Source organism: Eufriesea mexicana, unplaced genomic scaffold (genome assembly GCF_001483705.2).
Source record: "Eufriesea mexicana isolate 0111107269 unplaced genomic scaffold, ASM148370v2 scaffold1023, whole genome shotgun sequence".
Lineage (NCBI taxonomy): Eukaryota > Metazoa > Arthropoda > Insecta > Hymenoptera > Apidae > Eufriesea > Eufriesea mexicana.
The window spans coordinates 280420-288598 of NW_016909136.1; the positions used below are offsets into that span (position 1 = coordinate 280420).

Below are 8179 nucleotides of genomic sequence, written 5' to 3' on the forward strand. Positions count from 1 at the left end.
CTCTGTCTAACAAACTGATGTATTTTTAAATTTTTTGTTTATACACTAAAGGGTTCTACTACCTGCAAATTATTATTAAATAAATGAATAATAAATAAATGGACTTCAAAGAATTAATTGTACACGTATATGTATAAAAATTCAAATGTCGAAATCCATTTAATTTCAAGTACAGAACAATGGATCGTAAAATATTCCCCTGTAATAGTATCATTAACGAATCTAATATTCGCAGATCTCGAACTCTTAACTTGCGATAATTAATTACCCAGCAATTAACTACCACAAGAATCGAAGCTGAACTGCTGTATTAGAAGTGAAAAGCGTTACATCGTCATCTCCAACAACCGAACGACGTAAACGAAAGTCATCGGATTGAGACATAATTTAAATCATTTGTCAACATAGCATCGAATATCTCCGAGAGGCCAGGACATTAGTAATTAAGGGGTAATCGCATAAAAATAAGCGTAATCTGTTCTCGTACGCGAGGTAATCAATCTTCCGCTCATGCAAAATATTCTATAAACTGGTTTGATGTTGGGCAGGTGACTCGGTGTTACAAGAACAGCTTCGATTCGTACTTGCTTTATTTGCCCTTTAACCACCTCGTGACGCGGTAATTCATTTACCCCCAATTAAAGCGAGTAACTCCTCGTTACTTCCCGATAAGGAATTTTTCTATGCGGCTTGCTTGAAACGTTTGTACATGGTTTTCACACTGATATGATATTAAAACAACCAACGTTCATTGATCTTGTTAATCTTAAACGGCAGTATACGGTTCAGGGGATAATTGAGTCTGGCATGCTGTGCGTGAGATGTACACTCGATATCTCTTAACACTTTCCTACGAGCCGGCTAATGAATGTAAGTTAATGGGTTAGTAGGAAAGGGCCATGGAACGGCCTTGGATGCAGCGAGACCAACAGTCTCCGTATCAGCGCGGTGAACTACGACAGAGACTGCCTGCAACTTCGAGGACACCGCCCCCACCATAGATGTCGCAGCTGTGTTCTCGCCCGCAAGTGCACATTACCAACTTATTAAACGCTTTCCTCCCTACCCTATCCTTCACATTCGTGATAAAATGATTTAAGATGCACCTCGCGGGTTCGTAGCACGAGCGGAAGATTAAGTGGGTTTCAAATTTATTTACAATCGGCTCTCGAGGAAATTTCGCGCCGAGGACGACTTAATCCCTGATTTATGCGCGGACGTGTGCGGTTAGTGCGCACTGGGATACCTATTTACCTTGTCGGACATGATCTAAACGTGACGCGAAATTGTACGGGAGTACAAGGAATAGGCAAAAATTAGGTTACATTATTGGAAGTTTCTGCGAATTGCAGGCCACTGTGGAAGAGTTTATTATATTTTATTATATTAACCCATATATTAACGCTGCCACGATCCCCATTTAGGGATTTTGGAATTTCACGTACACCATTCGACGCCAAAAATATATTTGGTACACCTGACAGTTTAGTTTTATTCTATACGTATCAGTCAATATTGTATGTAGCAAAAAGTGTATATTCTGTGCTTCGTTTCTATAAAACAAGCGAATAAATTTGAAATTCGTGTGTAAGTTGAACGGAACGGAATTGTCATATTTAAAGCATTGTATTTTTGGTTTGGTTTTTATATTATAATGAAATACCGTACATAAATATGTAATTTAGAGGTTATAGTAACGATTTGCCACTTACTCAGTCCTTTGTTTTTTTACTGAAATGATTTTATTGATTATTTTATAACGATGCACATTTTGGAACTTTTTCAAATATATCAAATATTTTCAAAACAAAACATAATTTGAATATAATTATACTGTTACACAACCCTTTGTGCATAAAATATTATATTTTTCTCTGGAGTATTCTAGATCTCTTTCAAAAACCGTTTAAATCGCATATAAAGATCTCAAATTAAAATTTTATAAACTTGTAGAAAGCTTTATGAAGTAATATTAATATGTTATGTAATAAAAGTATTTGCAAATGGCTTATCAGAAAGTTGTTTCAAATACATGAAATGTAAAATATTTTTCCATTATTTTACAACTTAATATTCTTGATAAGATTGTAAATAAATGCTTCGAAATTATTTCATATTCAACCCATTATACTTTCCATACTCCTTTTTAATAAAGTACTTTTTATTCTATGATATTTTAATTCTATTTTCACATATAGAAGATACTGACAAAATTTATATGAAAGTACATGAAACATATCCTACATATCACCGATTATTGCATTAAAGAATACACAGTATTATGCAAATTCAATATTTCTTCTTGTGTTAAATACAATTTACAAGATAAAGAAATTTCCTTTATCAGCTATTCTAAATATTGTAGGTAATCCTTCATTTTATTTTTACTTTACTGCTTACCTTATGCAATAATTTCGAAACTAGTCTTTACATGCGAGACATATCCAAGAACTACAAGAAATTTCAAAATCGCAAGTTTAGAGGGAAGCTATATACCATAATTTAAATTACAACAAATAAACCTCATATTTATCATATCTGAACATGGTATACAAATTTCGGAGCGCGAACGTGTACAATATGACATAGAAAGCCGATGATACAAAAAGGAAGGAAGCTATTGTACTACCCAGTGGTAGTATAAATTACGATCTTTCCCACTTCCACACCATCTTACACACCCGTTTCAGAATGCGCATCGGCCACGTAAAGAGGCAGGGTCTCGCTTACAATGTACTTACGATACATTGCTAATCTACACACCCGAAGGAAAGTTTATGGACGCAACAGGAGAAAACTTGGAGCATCGTGGAGGATATGGTGAAATGGCGGCTAAGAAAGTGAGAAATCTCGCGGCTGCGTTGGCCGCGGGCCAGGGAGGGAGATTTGAATGAGCGGGAAGGAAGGAACGTCCGGAAGACAAAGCGTGGTAGTGAAATCGTAATCGGCGGAGAAACCGTATAAATGAAGTTAAAAGGGCTTGCAGGAGTGGACGGGCGAGTGGCGTCGCTCATATCCGGCTGATTGTAGCGTCGGCGGGGCAAACGTTTTCTGCAGCATTGTTCGCCATGACGCGGCGGCGATCATTTATCAATGCGAATAATAACGGCAAGACTCTATGTGCTTGCTCACAGAAGCGTTTACTCACACGGCGTACCTACACGCACGGGTACTTACACGCTGGCGTATAGTTATAATAAAAGCCGATTCCATGCGGAGGAATAGCGATTCCGGAGGCGATTCAATGCTTGAATGCATGGAATTGAAAATAATGCCGGAGTGGGCGTGCATTGTGCTCGGTGCCTGAGCTTTTTGTCGGTAGCTCTCCCCGATTTTGACGTGGCCAGCCACTACACGTCCTTTTTCCTTGCGAAACGTTTCGTGGCCCGCCGCCAGTTACGAGACGTTGAAACCAGATGAAGGAAACGGCGAAAAGAGGAACGGGGATGCGAGATATGTGGCAACGTCAGATACGTTTCCGCCGTGGAAACGGAAATGACGGAGACTACGCTTCGTTTTTCGGGGGCCCTTCCTCACGATTCTCCTTCTTCGCGTTCTGGCGGATTGTCGTCCAGGAGGAACGTTATATCTGTGAGAATCTCTCGTGTACAAAGAGCTGGAAGTCTTTGCTGTAACAAAAGTGCACAGAATTGGATGAAATACGTGAAAAAAATTCTGGAGAAAATATTTCTTCGTCCCTTGTGTTTCGTTTAATTTCGAAAGTCTACGCCTGTGTACTTGATTATTTTTCAACGACGACGAGTATACTCAACGAAAACGGAGTAACTGCATTATGGTGCATAACAAAATATTAAATATTGCTAGTTATTTCTTTGAAAAATTTGTATTTTGATTGCTTACAGGTTCCTCAGTATCATCTATCGAATTTCAAATTCGATGGATTCTGAAACAAAACGATATTTGGGATAAAAGGTATATTTATATTAAACGACCAAGTATTATTATTCCAAAGTGTGTTAAAATTACGAATATGTGTAATTTATCGTATTTGTTTACCTCTGTTGCACTTTAAATAACGAAAGCAAATCATTTTCTGTTCAGGACGAATATACTCGATATAAGCATCGAAAAGGTTAAAAGTGTTGGATTGAATTGACGGACATGTGTTTTTATAAATAAAGTAACAAATGAACAGATATATATATTTAATGATATGAGACGATACAAAATATAAGTACAGTATTTCTCTCTCTTTCTCTATGCACTATTCAGTAACACGGTTAATTCGCGACTGCCACACGTAACGCCTTCAGCCTAACGATATTCCTAACGATCTTTGTTATTGGTTGCTCACGCGTTATAGCCGGGAATTTTGAATTCCTATGGCCCATAAAAAGGAAACTTCAAGTAAAAGGCTTCACGATGCTGTTATGTTCAATTTCGCAAGGGTAAACAGCTTTTGTATAAAACAATACAATGTTTGGAAATAATAAAGTACATATGTAAAGTAATTAAAGCTTCCTGGTAATTTAGTATAAACTACGTTATTTGTACGTCACGAGCTACGAATATAAAATTTGATAGCTCATTTTTGTACATCTAAGCGTTCTTAAAAAATATAGTCATGATCAAAGATAAATCTTAAATTTCGTATATGCATAAGAAAACGTTCTCAGGTGTATTGCAAAGCAAATTGAAGCGTCGATTAAGTTGGAAATTGGTACAACCTTACATGCAGATAATCGCCAATATAAATCTGAAATATTTGACTTTACAGTGCATCTAGAGCGTTTTCGTTAATAACGCACGGTAATTAAGATTTGAATCTAGACACGTATTCAAAAATATTCAAATAACTTGCAGGTCATTTAAATATTTTAAATTCCAAGAGCCACTGATTCAGGTATATTTATGTCGATTTATGATACTCGTGTCTACGACTGTATGTAATTTAACTTTCATAACCATAATTATGAACGATATTTTATGTCAATTTACATATTGTAACACTTTGTTTTATTGCACAGAAGAAACTATCTTAATTACTTTAAATATAGTTAGCTAAGTATGCTTGTATTATTTTCTGTGTTCAACTACATCCAAATTAGTCTCTTAACTGCATAATTATCTACAAGAAATTTTTATTTAAATATTTTTATTTCACATAATGCATTTAATCCTTTTAACGCAACAATTTCAAATGCAATTCGTAACACTGGAACAATAACTAATACAATAATAAAATAACAGCACGCATTATAATTTTCAATGTGTTCTGAGGCTAAAAATGTATGCAAATTTGCTATCATACTAACCTCCTTCTGTAAAATAAAATTTGATTTACGATACCACTATTTTCCTACAAATATACCACATTGATATTAAAATATATCACCATTCGTCATGAAATTAATAAGGTATGTATGTAAACGTTTTCTATGAAAATCTAAATGCGAATATTTCGAAAACTTATTTATCGATTTAGCTGTGAAAGGTGAAGAAAGAAAAAACATCGCTTTCCTCTGTATGAACAAGAACACTCCAAAGACATTAATATTCTTCTGATACTTTTGTCAATGGCATCTCGTAATATTAATCTTCTTCTGCAATTCGAGTACATATACTGTTACTTTATTACATCACTTTTCTATTACTAAAATCTATCATCGCTTATCATAACCTAGACTCTTTATACACACTTCAACATCATTCAGTAACAATACTATTAATCTCAATCCACGCCTAATAGAAAGCAACATGAGAGATCCGCGGAGCTATAGAACACGAATGGTCAAATACATTATTAAATATACAATCGGACATTTATCTCAAAAATGTGTCACGACGACTGTCAACGTCAACTATAATACTAAAGTAGTCACAAGTTACGTTTATGTGTTGAAATCGTCTAAAATCGGCTATGATCGTACCAATAATCCCAATCCACGTCTAATAGGAAGGAATCCCTAATAAAAAGGAACATAACGTGAGAGATTCGCGAAACTATATCATAGGAATAGCCAACTTACTACCATGATACCATAGTACTCACGTCTAAGTTACGTTTGTGCATTGAAATTCTTTATTGTCGACTATGGCGGTACTAATAATCCTAATCCACGACTAATAGGAAGCAACCCTAATAGGAAGGAATCCCTAATAACAAGGAACGTAACGTAAGAGGTCGGCAAAACTATAAAACATGAATGGCCAACTTATTGCATATAATAATCGACTACTTTTCTCAAAAATGTGTCGCGAATGACCTACGCGGCAAGCGAATCGTCAATGCCAATTATGATGCCAAAGGAGTCATAACTGACCTACGCTTGCGTGTACAAATCATCTATCGCTGGCTACGACCAAACATCGCTTCGTGATCGGCACGTTGGGCATTGCTGCTATAGTACACAGCGTACCTAGAGTGTCGGCAGAGCCGAAGAAACCTCGCGAAGGAGGAAGAGGAATAATGGAGGGGATAGTTGGCGCGTGGCTCGATTCCTCTTCCCCACTCAGCCGAGCCTCGGACGATCTGAAACTCGCGCGCCCGTCTAGAGTGTAAGGCAGATGCCGAGTACTTCTTTTGGGTCTGGCTCTTACCGTGGCGGCATTAAAGGTAGGAGAGAAGCCGACACCAGCGAGAAAGGCTGTAAGAGGCAAGCACCTGCCGTAAGCGCATAGTGTCGGGTCACTCGGCTGCTCGAACACGATCGTCCATAGCGCCTAACCTGACTGGCTGGCTGACTGCCTTCTCGGATGGTTTGACTGCTTGACTGGACTGACTGCCCCTATGCCCACATCTACCCACCACGAAAAATCATCAGACGAAGAAAGAGAGAACTCACACGTACCTGTCGCATAAAGTAGCCGCATCATTAACTAGTCTCCCCCTGTGTATCCTCTCGCCGGCTTTCCTTATACCAACGATAACGGTCGAAAAGGGGATTCGCGGACTCGAAAGAGATCCATTCGGAGATTACGAGTGTACGCGATCCTTCTGCTCAGCTCTTTCGCCTCGCAGTCTGACGGCGAATTGAGCAAATTATCATTCCAGTTGGGATATTAGCGAGCATCGCGGATGTGACGGATGAAAGAGTAACAAATTCATCCTCCGCGGAGTCTGTTGAAATTATTCCAATAATGCCAATTAACGGAAACGCGGAATTGATTTGTGACGTTACCGGTGTTCAATGGAGATAAGATGAAATACTATGAGTATCGATCACGAGGTATTGGAAGGTATGTCAGATCCATTTTTAGCACTAACTCATGCGACAAGTACCTCAACGGGTGCCTTCGATAAGTGAGAACAAAATTTGCATGTTCGGTTATTTATGTCAATACATATTAAGATCACTTATTGGTAACCAGCATGCTACTGTAACTTATACATCAAGCAGATGCTACATGTATATACAGGACAGGTGTGCCAATGTAACATCAACGACAAAATAACAAAATCGAGTGGTAAAAATTCAGTTTCGCATTTCACATTTTTATAAACTACCTATATGCGTGAAAGAGAAATTTATGGGCATAATATCACGTGTAGAGAATCAGTACTGTATGAGGTATCTCAGTACCAAACGAGAGATAAAAATTATGAAAATTATTTTCTCGAAATGTTCCGATAGACTATCCTACGCAGGAGAGAGCCCAAAGACCGAGGAAGTACAGCGACTGCGTGGTATCTCGAAGTATCTTTTGTAACCACATTTCAAAGTTTAACAGATACCGATTGTCCCATTGTCTCCCCTGTAAAGAATGATTCGAACTAGGGAACGCTGGAGCACGTGCCAGGTCTTCGTAGACCCCGGCTGTTCGTCGTCATTTCAAACGCGTCCTCGGATGACGCGGTTGGGCCGCAAGAATCAAAGGATCAAAGGATTAAAGGACAATGATCTTGGGTGGATCGAAGGATGCGTCGTTGTAGCGGATACAACCTGCGTTTATAGCCGGCCAGGAGGAAGGAGAAAGAGAGGAAGAGAGGAGAGAAGCAGGTTGCCAGGCCAGCGCGCTGGTGTAGGCCAGTGGGTACGAGCTGTGTATAACCGCGCGGTACGCGGACCCGCATGATCAAAATGTAGAAATAGCCTGAGAGGGAGAAGGAAGAGGGAACAACGCTAAAGAGACTCGGCTGCATCGATCGGCAGTACTAACCCAGTGAACGTGATACCCAACAACTGCTGAAGCATGCAACGTCTGTGCTGTTCAAGTG

General features: G+C 38.5%; 1 pseudogene; it reads left to right on the top strand.

Moving 5' to 3' along the window:
- Window positions 1-6055: 6055 nt before the first annotated feature.
- LOC108547361 (uncharacterized) lies at window positions 6056-6681 on the top strand (annotated as a pseudogene).
- Window positions 6682-8179: the final 1498 nt, after the last annotated feature.